The sequence below is a fragment of the Falco cherrug genome, chromosome 10 (genome assembly GCF_023634085.1).
Source record: "Falco cherrug isolate bFalChe1 chromosome 10, bFalChe1.pri, whole genome shotgun sequence".
Classification (NCBI taxonomy): Eukaryota; Metazoa; Chordata; class Aves; order Falconiformes; family Falconidae; genus Falco; species Falco cherrug.
The window spans coordinates 3973669-3986099 of record NC_073706.1 but is presented as its reverse complement, the minus strand read 5'-3'; the positions used below and the strand labels follow the sequence as shown (position 1 = coordinate 3986099).

Genomic DNA, 12431 nt, shown 5'->3' with positions numbered 1-12431 from the left:
GGCTGTTTTGCAGTGACCTCACTGCAGGGCTGGAGGAAGGGAAGGTTCTCAAAGCCTTGCATTCCCTACAAACTTAGGGTAAGACCATACAGTTCCAAATAATAGTAGCACCCCTCAGTTTGCTTTTCAGCCCAGGGTCCCAGCCCTGTAGCAGCCATGGAGAAGACAGCTGGAGTATCTGCCATGGCAGAGGCCGAGAGAAGGACCTGCAGAGTCAGGCCTGGAGAGCCCCTTGGTCTCAGGTGGCCTCCTTGCAGGCAACTGATGGAGCAGGACTGGCTTTAAATGTGTTGTCCTTTCTGAAGGTGGTTGGATGTGGGGACAAATCATCTGGATGAGTTGGCTGGGAGTCTGCATCTAATTACTGAACCAGGGTGTACATGTCTTCCTCCTGTCTCGTAGCACACAGCAAGATGCTTGCTGTAAGTGCTGGGCTCTGCAGATGGTGTTTGTGTAAGGGTAGAACACCTTGTGGCTGGCACAGCGCCTTCCTAACCTGTCTGATGCTTACACCAGCCTGACCTGGTCTGACGCCAGTGCTAATGCTGCGATGAACAGGAGATTGGATGAGACACCTCCAGCCTGGCTTACCTGATCATTTCCCAACACTGCAAAGTTTTGCCAACCTACGTTGGGCATGGGTAATTGCTCTCATCCTGCTGCCTGAGCTGACACGGCTAATGCAATGCAAGCCACTGCTCCGTTGGTGGGCTGTGGGTGGAGGTCAAGGAGTCTCCTCACATTGCTGCAATTGAAGCCACTTGTCATAACAGAAAGATGGTGACATCCCGCTTCCCTCTGTGTAGCTGTGTCATGAAGCCTTTCCTACCCCCTTCATCTCCTGGTCACTGTCATCACCTTTTCCTTTCCCCCTATCCTTCCCAGCTGCTTCTTTCTTTTCCTGTGAATACTGTTAACCTCAGCAGCATAAGGATAATCCTTCAGACAGGAGCTCAGCCAGCTCGACCTCTCTGAGAAAGCTCCTTCCTGCATCCCCAGCAAAGACTGGCTGCCTGTCTTGTACCACAGCTTACCTGCACCTTCAGGGAAGACCCCAGAGCAGCAGGCGATGCATGGCGAGGGGTGCAGTGAGCACGGGCAGCCTGCCTGCCTGCTGGGAGCGAGCCAGCCACGTTGCATGGTGTGCTGGATACCAATAGGGTAATCAGCACATAAGCTGCTAATTAAAATATAAGTATACTGCTCTGAGAAGGTGCTTGTGCAATGGACCTTGAAATGCACTGTTTGCATAGTTGATGAGAGGCAGTTAATGCTCTACAGTAACTCTGCGTGGCACATGTGGAAGCCCACGGGGCTGCCCTGCTGCTGCTGGCTCCCCGACCTGGTGCTCCTTGTGCAGCCCCGGAGGAAGCCCTGGGCTCCTACCTGGCTTCTTCCCAGCAGCCGCAGCCCTTGTGGCAGAGTAGGGGTAAGGTCTTGGTTCGCATCCTACTGAAACGGTGTCTAAAGGTGCTGGTTGTGGTGCCTGGGGAGGGAGGAGAGGGGTGACTGGCTCGGGGGGCAGTGGCCGGGCTGTGAGCTGGTGGTGGCAGGGGGTGGCCGGGGGGCTCAGCCTCTCATGCTCCTTGGCGATGCCCCTCCTGCGGTACCAAGCTGGCTGTTTGCTTGCCCCCGTCTGCATGCCGGAGGTCTGGGGGGCTTCGATTTAATCACTGTTTGCCAAAGTGCTTTGAGATCGTTGGAGGAAAGATGTAGTCTTCGATGATCTGTGTAATGAGCCAGACCCCAATTCACTCTTCTCTCGTTCTTGTCTGTCCATGAGGTCTGAGCAGATTCAACATTTACTCAGGTGGCAAAGTCAAACATGGTCAGTACACCTGTTAAACAGACTGGCACACAAATTATAAGAGGAATTTTCTATTGTAGTTCACCCTTAATGAGCATGGAAAATTAAACAGAGCAGACAGGAGTTAGGTGGCTCTCTGTTTTACAGAGACTGTTCCCAAGGAAGTTTCTTACCACCTGTGCTGGGCAGGGGGTGCCCTGCAAGCCACAGCAGTTGCTTTGCCTCCAGATGCATAAACATCCAGCATTTTCCACTGATCTTTCTCCCACCGCCCAAGCAGTTGTGCCTGAGCAAAGTGCCACATTCCCCCAAGCTTTGATCCTGCAGCAAAGTCTGAGTGGCAGAAGATGCTGGTGCAGGGCTGAGCGTGGCAGCAGGAGCCCAGGGTGCTGCTGGAGCTCAGTGGGACTTTTGGGCCAGGGCTGGCCTGGAGCTGAGGAAAGCCCCCAGTGCTGGCACAGGGTTTTTTTGTCAGCTGCTTAATGGAGTCGTTATCACGTCAGCTGTAGGAGGTGGAGAAATACTATGGTATGAGGGGACATGAGGTGTGTGGGAGCCTGGACCCCTGTTCTTCAGCTCTAGCTATGGAGCAACACACCAGCCCTCTGTAATGGGGCAGAAAATCGAGCTCGGGGAAAACCCTGGGGGGAGGCAAACTTGAATTTCTGGAAAACATCATTTTCTCATCCAGGCACTGGCATGGGGTCTCTGCTGGGGCAGGCAGGGATATCTGCTGCAGGGAAAGCAGCATTCCTGATGGGCTGGGCAGGGAGCGAGGCATGCCCAGGGGTCCCCAGCTCAGAGGGGGTCCCTTTGCATCAATTGCCTTTCCTAGCCTGGCTTCCTGCAAAAAGCAGCATGGCATGTGGGAAGAGGCTCTTTGGCTTTGTTTTTATTTGCTGAGGAAGGGATCTTCCAGCTGCTGCATACTTAATGGTTTCCTAGGGCCATTCATTAACCTGACAAGTCGACCAGTGAACCCAGAGCAATGATTCTTGCTCTTGCCAGGACGTCTCTTTTTACCCCAATAAACTTTCCCACCTCTTCTCACTCAGCTGATGAATCTGCCCTGAGATGCAGAGAAGGGTATCTCCAAAACGATGAATCCACGTCAAAAGATTTGTGAGCAGCCAGCCAAACAATTCCAGCCACAGAAAGACATAAGAAAGAACATCATTCCCGAAAGCACTGCATTATTGATTAAGCATTTGTGATCCATAAAACATAGTAACAACGTGGGGCTGGCTGCAGAATGAATTCTACCAAAAAGGTCTTTTTTTTACTGTCTCTGATCCTCAAGGACAAGGGTAAAGTAAGTTTAGTACCAAGCAGGAATTCATTTGTATAATAATGGTTTTTGATGACTCGCAAAGGTTATTTTATGATTAGCCATCTAATTATAAAATGGCCAACAATTTCATCTTATCCAAATCTACATCAGCTAAATTATGAAATGCCCTTGTTTTATGCAAATTCTGGAAATATTGCTTCCCTAACCTCCCAACCCTGCTGTCTGTCAGTAAGGCTTGTATAGAGCATAAATTTTAGGGCAGTGCCAGAGCCTGATGCAACTGCAAATCAAACGTGGCAAATTAATTCCGCAGGAGTAGCCAGCGGGTGGTGAACGACGGCGGAGATGCGAGCACGGGGCAGATGCGGGTGCCTAACCCTGTGGTGTGGCTCGAGCTGGGCTGCCCCATCCAGGGAGGTGCTGGGGCTGGCAGCGGGAGGTAGGAGAAACGCATGCTTCTAGGGAAGGGTTTGTTGGTCATCTGAAAGACTGTAGATGTGAGATGTCCTCACGCTGAGGCTGTGCAGGTGCTGGAGGAGAGCTGCCCCATGTCGGTTCTGCTGCGCGCTCCATCCTTCCTTGCCCTTCGAACCTCCTGGTTCATCTCTGCTTTAATTTCTCTTGGTAAGCTGGGGTCAAGAATATTTTTCTTTGTTTCTTTTGCATTGCGGGTAGGTGGCTCTGAGGAGCATTGCTGAAACATCCTGCAGCAACGGGCTGTGAAGAAGGGCAAGAATTCCTCCTGTTCTTGTCCCCTCCCAGCACTGCAGGGGAAACTGAGGCGTGGGTCCAGGCGTGTTAGTGGCAGAGATCAGGCTGGGCAGGGGGCAAAACCCATCAAACTTTGTTCCTTGTTCTCCAGCTGTGATCCACAGCTGGCTGAGAGCTCTGGGGACAGCAAACTTTATGGCTTGGTTACATTGTCATTCCTTAGATGTGAGATATACTTAAAAAAAATTCTTGCCCTGCAGACAGTACAACTTTAAGGCACGATCAACACAGGTATTAAAATTGACTGCTGAAGCTTTTGTAACCCCAGAGGTATTTTGGAATTGGATGCCAGCAGCACAAAGGCGATGTGAGGGCACCGTGCCTGTGACCCTTCGATTTGTACCCACCAAGAGCACAGCCCATCCCACCTGTCAGTGTGAAGAAATCACAGTGTGGCCCCGTGGTTTGTTATTTTGAGGGCTTGGACTCTAAGCACGTGGAAGGAGAGTGCTTTGAAATATTTGTGTATGATGGAAACTGCATGGATGGGTACGGGGCAACTTGCATGACTTCAGGTCCTGGCAGGTGCGGTGTCCGGCAGCGTGAGCGGTTTGCTGCCCTTAGAGGGGTGGGCACATTAAGACTTGGATGTAGATGGGCATGGGACTGTTCAGAGCTGCTGCAGAAACCCTGTGTGTGTCTATTTATGGCTTCTTTGCTTGGAATTCCGAGATGCTCGTTCCTCGTGCCTGAACTTTTTTGGGGAAAAAAATAGTCCCATTTCACAACTGATGGGGCAAAAGAAATTGTTGCTTCAGCCAATTAGTTACAGTTCTCTAAAATGGAACATCTTTGGCTACTCCTGGGAGAGGGCTTTCCTTCCAAAGAGCGCAACTTACTCATGGCAGTGGGGAAGGCAATACTGAAAGAAAGTAGTCCAAGGCTGGTGATTCTTGCAGAATGGAATGGAAAAAACCCACATGTTTTCCATTCACCAAATCAGGTGTTGGGTGTTTTTGCTGCTTTTTGTATTCCCATTAAAACAAGCCTTTAATGATGGGCTTGTGCCTGTATCCCTGGGACCGGTCGGCTCTGGGTGAGCTCCTGAGGAGGAGCTGGTGAGAGCAGAGGAGGTGCAGTGGGAATTAGGAGCTGCCCTGGGAGACCCTGGAGGGTTTTCAAAGGCTTTGGGATGGTCCCTGTGAGAGCAGCTCGTGGCCCTGGCAGGGCTGCTGGCGGAGGCAGGGGTCTGCCATGGCAGGGATGGGGGTCTTAGTGCTGGAGGGAGGGAGAGCAGCAAAGGAGAAGAAATGCCAGAAAAGGGGGAAGGAAAAGAGGATTGTAAAGATTAGGTCCAATTAGATACGTGCACTTTAAACATCAGATCCTATTAAACACTCCTGGTTTAAAACCAGGCCCTATTATGTGGTTGCAGCTTCCAGACAAAGTCCTGTTAAGTGAAGCTGCTTTGAAATCCAGAGCCTCAGACAGAGCCATTATGAAGATCAGGCCCTATTAAATATATTCAGTTTGAAGATTAGGCCTGGTAAAACACAGGCAGTTGAAATCTGGTCTCCAGTTATGCAAAGGCAGTTGGGGAACCAGAGCTGGAGGGGAAGAAGGGGAACCTGTGGAGCAGCTCCGTGCATCTGCAGTTCCTCACTGGTGGGACCAAGCCCCTGGCCAGCCATGGGCAGGGTGCTCGTGGCCCTGCCTGCACGTGGCAAGTTACCCCAAATTGATGCTTCAGCGTGAAGGAAGCTAGGGTGGTCTCCAGGCTGGTGGAGACCAGAGGCTGGGGGCTTCAGGAGAGGTTGTGAGGTGATGCTTACTGGTGGGGACAAGTTTGGGGGGTTGGTCTCTTCCCCCAGATAACAAGTAACAGGAAAAGAGGAAACAGCCTCAAGTTGCTCCAGAGGAGGTTTAGGTCGGATATGAGGACAAAATTTTTCATTGAAAGGGTGGTCAAGCACTGGAACAGGCTGCCCAGGGAGGTGGTGGGTCACCATCCCTGGAGGTGTTTAAAAAATGTGCAGATGCGGTGCCTGGGGACATGGGTCAGGGGTGGGCTTGGCAGTGCTGGGTTAATGGTGGGACTTGATGATCTCAAGGGTCTTTTCTAACCTGAATAGTTCTATGACTTGGGGAATGTTGCCGACTGGATCAGGGGCTTGAGAAATTGGGGCAATAAAAGGGTACCCTGCATCCCCCTCAGTTTTCTCTGACTTTGAGATGTGTCAGTGGGCTGTAACTACCGAACTCTTTGGACCTGGATAGGACCAAGGGCTGTGCCATGGGTGGGACAGTTGTATACATGGTGGGTAAGTCCTGGATGGCCCCAAGGTGTTTGAGTATCGAACAAGCTGTGGATTACAAGGAAATGTGGGTGCTCACCTGTCTTCTAAGACCCAAAGATCCGTGCATGGCTTGGCTTGGGGTCTGTGGTTTGGGTGTTTGAGACCCCCACTCTGAGCACCAGCCTCCCTTTCTGCTGGCCACGATGGTGCATGGGGCGGACCGGCTGGCCTGGGGCCCAGCAATGTATTTACTGTGGGACTGCCCCGTTCCCCTCTTGATTTCTTGTGTGGGCTCCATGGCTGCTCACCTTATTAATGGGTATGGTTAAGAAATACGTCTCAGTGATGGCTTGGGGGAGACAATGGGGACAGTGGTGGTGTCTGGTCCAAACCCGCTGCCCCAAGGCAGCACTCCCTTCTCTGGGGCCCTGACCCTCTGCATGAATAGCCCAGAGCTGCTGAGCAATGGCTGGAGGAGACATGCTAATGCTTTTCCCGCAAAATAACATCTACCATCCCTCCTCATCCTGCTTCTCCACATCTTCATTGCAGCACTGTTCCTTCTCTGCTTTCATGGTGTGTGATGCACTAAAGTGTGAAAAGCGAGAAGGGTGTGCTGGGACAGGGTGAATTGTCTTCCTAGTAGCCGGGATGGGCTGCGTTCTGGATTTGTGCTGAAACCCCCCTTGATGACCCAGGGGTGTTTCGCTACCACTCGGCAGCGCTCGCACAGGGCCAAGGGCTTTGCTGCTCCTCGCCCACCCCACAGCCAGCAGGCTGGGGGCACAAGGAGCTGGGAGGGGGCACGGCCGGGACAGCTGACCCCCACTGAGCCCAGGGACATCCCAGACCGTGTGGCATCACGCTCAGCACGTAGACTGGGGGAAGGCGGAGGAAGGGGGGGACGCTCGGAGTGATGCCGTCGGCCCCCCAGCCCCCGTTACGATGGAGCCCGGCTGTCCCGGGGGTGGCTGAGCCCCGGGCTGCGGTGGGAGCGGGGAATGAACGCCTTGCTGTGCCCCGCTTGCCTGTGCGGCTTTTGCTGCAGCTGTTAAACTGCCTTTAGCTCAGCCCGTCAGCTGTCTCACTTCCACCCTTCCCACCCTCTCCCCCATCCCACCCTGCCAGGGGGGAGCTTTAGAGGCTCAGTCGGCAGCTGGGGTTAAACTACAACACAGGGTCATTTTCTACTCAGTCCCCACATCATAAAGGTCAGTGAGGAGCCCCTGAGTTGTTCTTGCAAACATTACTGGCATCATTGCGACTTGTTTCCAGGGGATTTATTTGGTGCTGCTTTTGGTCCTGAGCCTCAGTAGCATCAGAGAGGTTTTAATTAGTGCTGGGTGCTTTTATCTTTGATGGAGCAAAGGGATTTTGCCATTTGGATTTTTAGCATATGAAATATTAACTTAAATATATATATTTAATTTTTGTATTAAATATTATATAGCAGCACAGTATTAATATTAAAACTTTAATACAATGTAAATGTCAGAATGAGTTGTAGTGATAAAACCCAAATGAAATGTATTTACCTCTCTGTTTCACTTAAAATAGCAGAAGATTTTCAACTCAAAACAGATATTTTTTTTCTTTTCTTTTTGACAGAACTGCTGTTTCTTTGTTCTACAAGATACCATTCCATTAGAAATTGGTTTTGTTTTGTTTTGTTTTTTTTTTTAACCAATTCTAATTTGCAGGACTTGAAGACCCAGGCCTTTAATGAGCACTGAGGCTAACATCTGTGGTCGTAGATGAGAGTGCTGTCAACTCTCATATCTTCTCACCCTGATCTTTCCTCTCCTACTTGTTCCTCTCCCTCCCCTGTTTTGCTCCTAGGAAGGAGAGACGTGTACCTGGCCCTGGCTGATGCTCTCTTTGCAGCAGGTGGGTACCCACAAGTGTGAGTGGGTAGATGGCAGCTCCCTGGTGGCTGGGTAATGCTCAGACAGGCTGGAGAAAACAAGCAGCCCCTTTTTCTGTAGCCTTTGCTGGGCTCAGGTGGCATGCACACAGCCCAGGGTGTTGCTCGAAAGCCACGGTGAGGATGAATTTGCTGTGTGCACGCTCGAAGAATTTGCCTGGTGCACATGGTGTGCATGGTGGGGAGGTGGGGACACCAGCCCTGGGCGCGCAGGGAGGCGTGAGAGGATGCTTCAGCCCTTGCAGCGAGACTTTGGAGCAGGGATGGTGCCCTGCCCTGTCTCCTCGTGCTGTCTGGCCCTGCTCGCTTGGCTCCGTGGCAGGAGAGGGAGGAAAGAGCCCCCTTCCAATGCCCAGCTGCCTGCACTGCTCCTGCCACCTCGGCTGAACCTTTAGACCGCGAGGGAAGTGGGGGTAAACTGCAAATGAAATCCTGCGAGGCTGTGGGGGAAGGTGGAGGGGATCAGGGACTGGGGGTCCCCGCTCTGCCAGCTGTGCTGTCATGGTCCGGGCGAGCAGGGTGCTGAGGGGCTGTGGAAATGCCCAAGCTGCTTGGGGTGGGCCCATGGTGCCCAACCTTCCCCCCCCCCCCCCGCCCCCATAGCTCTGCTGTATTACTGCGGCAAGCTGCAGTGGAGAGGTGCTTGGGGACCTGTCCTGCTGGCCCTATCCTCATCCTGGCTCTACTTTTGATGTCCCAGGCAGCTGTGGCAGAGGAGCCCTGTCCCATGGGAAAGGCCGCCCAGACAGGCTCCCCCTGCCTGGAGCGTGAGCTGGAGCCGCGGTGGGTGAGCGCCAGGGCTGTGCTGATGGGGCAAGCGCGGAGCGTCTTGGAGCAATACTTATGTACACAGGGCTTCCTTTTTCTCTCATCTTTTTATCTACATCCTTTTTTGAAGAAGCAGCTGATGAGAGCCCACCACTCACATCAAACCTCTATCAAGTGCATTAAAGGAAATGGTTTTGGCTTTACGGCTTGCTTTGAAGGAAGCAGTGGCAAAATGAGCTAGGAAGGCAGGACAGGCACCGCAGCTAGTGCAGCTGCATTTCCAGTGTCAGAAATTTGTTCTCTGGAGTAATTAAGATGCAGGTGTTTGAAAAGTCTGCATGAGGCTGCATCGTTAAGGTGCATTTTGGCTTAGCTTCTTGGCTTCTGCTGCACCCCAGGGATAGCTGCAAACTGCCCCGAATCACCTCTTCCACTCGAAACAAGTTACAGGCTTTTGGGATGGTAGGGGCAAAGGTAGAGGCGCAGAATAATTTCAAAACTTAGATCTGGACAGACCTTCTGTTTTAAATTCCTTCTCCTTATTGAATGCAATAAATCAGATGTGATGGCTTCCTGCACCAGGAACAAGATCATGAATAAGATTATGTCCCAGGGTGGTGAGACAGCTGAGCAGGGTGATGCACAGAGGTGTTGCAGACAGGCTGAGGGTGGTGTGTTGGATGCTGAAGTGGAAGGTTAGCTGGGCTCTCCCACATTCTAGGGAATTGCTTCCTCTGTATCGGTGGGTTTGGGACCAGCATTTAATAATGGGATAGATTGCACATCATGATTGCAAATATCTTAAACAGGGAGATGTGGAAAAAATTTCATATTTTCCTGTGTGTGAGCTATAAATCGTAGCCCTTGTGTCTAAACATGTGAAGATTAATAAAACCAAATAAAAAATGAATTCTGTTCAGCAGAGATGGTCGCTGACAGTGCACCAGCCAGCTCCTCGGGGTGGGACTGTGCTGCTTCGTGTGTGGGGTCCCTGACCTCATGGCCCTGAGGTGCATTTGCAGATGTAGCAAATAATTAGCGTGTGTTCCCCTCCCATCCGCCTGCCAGGAAGGAGCCAGCACCCGGTGGGGCTCCCCGGTTGTTCTTGTTGGTCCCTTCCAGTGGGCACATGTGCAAACTGAGTGAGCAAATGGGCAGTTTTAGGACAGATCAACAGAAGGACCTTCTGCTGCAGGGGGTCATTAACCGCAGATTTCCCATCCTACTGAGGGAAAGCAAAGCTGTGCATAGATTCTTTAGACAAGTGTGGAGTCATTTTACAGCCAGTAAACTTCAAGCTTTCTAGATGTTATGTCCTCAACTGTTTTGGTGGTCATAGCTCATCTCTTGGGTGCAAAGTTGCCCACCAAGGAGGGACTCGGTGGTCTGGTGACCATGCACACAGCCTCTGGAGCACACCGGGTTCTGCAGCCCTTTGCGGCACCTGTTGTTGCTTATTTCCAATTTTTCAAATAATTTTTTCCAACTATACGACATCAAATCCCGTGTGTCTTTCTGGGAGGCTCTTCAGTGCAAACGTAGGTAGTGGGAAGGAGACTGCAGGTATGTCCTGTGGGACATGGGTGGAAACCAGGGGGTGGGATCTCAGGCACAGAGGCAGGGCCCTGGAGCACGCAGCACTTTTGTTTTTGTAGCACCTCTTCACTGTAAAAGCATAGCAGTAATACATGTAAGGCTGAAACACGTTGTTAAGTTCAAGGAGCTTTCATTCACAGCCATGGCTCCCTGGACAGTGGAAGCAAATGCTCCTCATGGGCAAAGGGATGATGCTGCATCCAGCATGGCACCCACTCCATGGGGATTGGCATGCGGTGGCTGTATTTCATCATCTCGGAAATGTGGGGGAATATAAAAATCTAAGTGATAGCTGGAGTTTGATTTTTATGTTGGTTTTTTTTAACAGGTGGAAGGAGAGCATTGTATTTCTTACCACTAGCCACAGAAGGGCTGAAACTAAACTGAACCAAGAAGCTGAATCTGGTTGCCACAAGCTGGGAAGACCTGGTGAGGAGGCACGGTCAGTGGGAGGGGAGGGATGGCGTGCCGGCTGCCCCAGGAGGGCACCGGGGACTGGCCCTGACTCCCCTTGCCGCAGACACAAGGGGTCTGTGTGCCAGACCCTGGCTCCCTGGGACGCGCTGTGCTGCTCGGCGCGATGCTGGGTGGTACCTCACCCCGCTGCAGACCAAGCGTGGGGACTGGATGCTGCGCAGCCCCGTGGGTCTGGGCTAATGTGCCCTGCTGAGCAGCAGCCTGGCTGAAACTACTAACTAGCCAAACTGCTATTTCCTTTATGGATAGTCTTTTTTTTTTTTTTTTTTTTTAGTTCTTTTTTTTCCTTCTCTAGAGCTAACACAGGCAGTCTCCAGATGGCCCTGTGCAATGTGGGCAGAAGCGAGGGCCAAGCACCGAAGTACAGATGGGCAGGAACATTAGGATTGCCTCCAGTTTTGTACTTCGGTAGCTTTGGGGACTGCTGAGACCATCTCTGTGGCCACGGCTGCTATTTCTCTCCCAACCCGAGCAGGCACAGGCCATTCAGGACAAACCTGTACCTTCAGGAGTGCTGGTTTGCTGAGCTGATGAGAAATCCGCCTTTAAATTGGAGGCATTTGTAAGCGTGGCTTGCTGGATTTGTAGGGAAACGCTATTGAGCTGCTGTGCTATTGATTTAGATATTTACCTGGGGTTTGCAGCCTCACTCCTCTTCCTTTCTGTTTGCTCTGGGGCTATGCTGGCTCTATTGACAGAAGCCACTTCCCCGTTGCCCCGGGAAGGGGAGCTGGGTAGCACTGGCAGGCTGCAGCGTGATCCCCTGCCGGGCTCAGAACTTCAGGACAAAGCTCATTCATGGAGCTTGGTGCAGCACAGCACTGTCCCAGCAAAGAAATTTATTTTCCTCCTTTCAGGCTCAATTTTCCGCTGTGGTGATCCGTAGGAGACAGAGTGCGCCCGCTGAAACCTCTCTGAAGTATCACCTGGCAGTCATACACAGAGAAAGCAGGGATTTGAAGGAGGTGGCAATTTTTTAAAGAAACTTCCACACTTCCCCTCTTTGCTGGGTGATGGCATCTCTCAGGACTTCATGAAGAGAAGGTGTCGTGAATGCTGATGACCTGAAAGATGCCACCACCAAGAAATTCCTTCCTCCAGACGCTGCTTCAGCATCTCTTGCTGGGCAGTAATCTCCCCAGCCCTCACCTCTTGCCCGGCACAAAGAGCTGGTGAAGCCGCTGAGCTGCTCAGGGCACTAAGCTGCATGGACAGACTTAATTCTGCTGGCTGCAAAACCCACGGCAGCTGTGGCAGCGTGTGACTGCTGACTGTGGCGAGCCCCTGTCCTCTGCCCTGTCCTCCCAGACAGGGCTGGCTTGTCACCGTGCTGCCCCCGAGCCTCGGGGGACGGGGTGCTTCACCCAGCGCCGCAGCTCCTGGGGTCTCCCCAGGCTCCCAGCCCCATCGTGGGCTGCCCCGTGCCTCCAGCGCCATGGCCAGGCTCTGCTGGGCAGCAGTTTAACCTGTGGATGGTGCATACAAAAGTCTCTCCTGATTTTCCGGAGGTGCTTCCCAGCCTGTTGGGAGCAGGGCAGATGGGATGGGATGCAGCGGGAC

At 52.2% G+C, this 12431-nt stretch overlaps 1 long non-coding RNA gene across 1 annotated transcript; it reads left to right on the top strand.

Annotated features, from left to right (window-relative positions):
- The first annotated feature begins 1051 nt into the window (after positions 1 to 1051).
- Positions 1052 to 10836, top strand: LOC129736990 (uncharacterized). Its single transcript, XR_008734275.1, has 3 exons — positions 1052 to 1429; positions 7946 to 7993; positions 10723 to 10836. It is a non-coding gene; the product is annotated as an uncharacterized LOC129736990 (long non-coding RNA).
- Positions 10837 to 12431: the final 1595 nt, after the last annotated feature.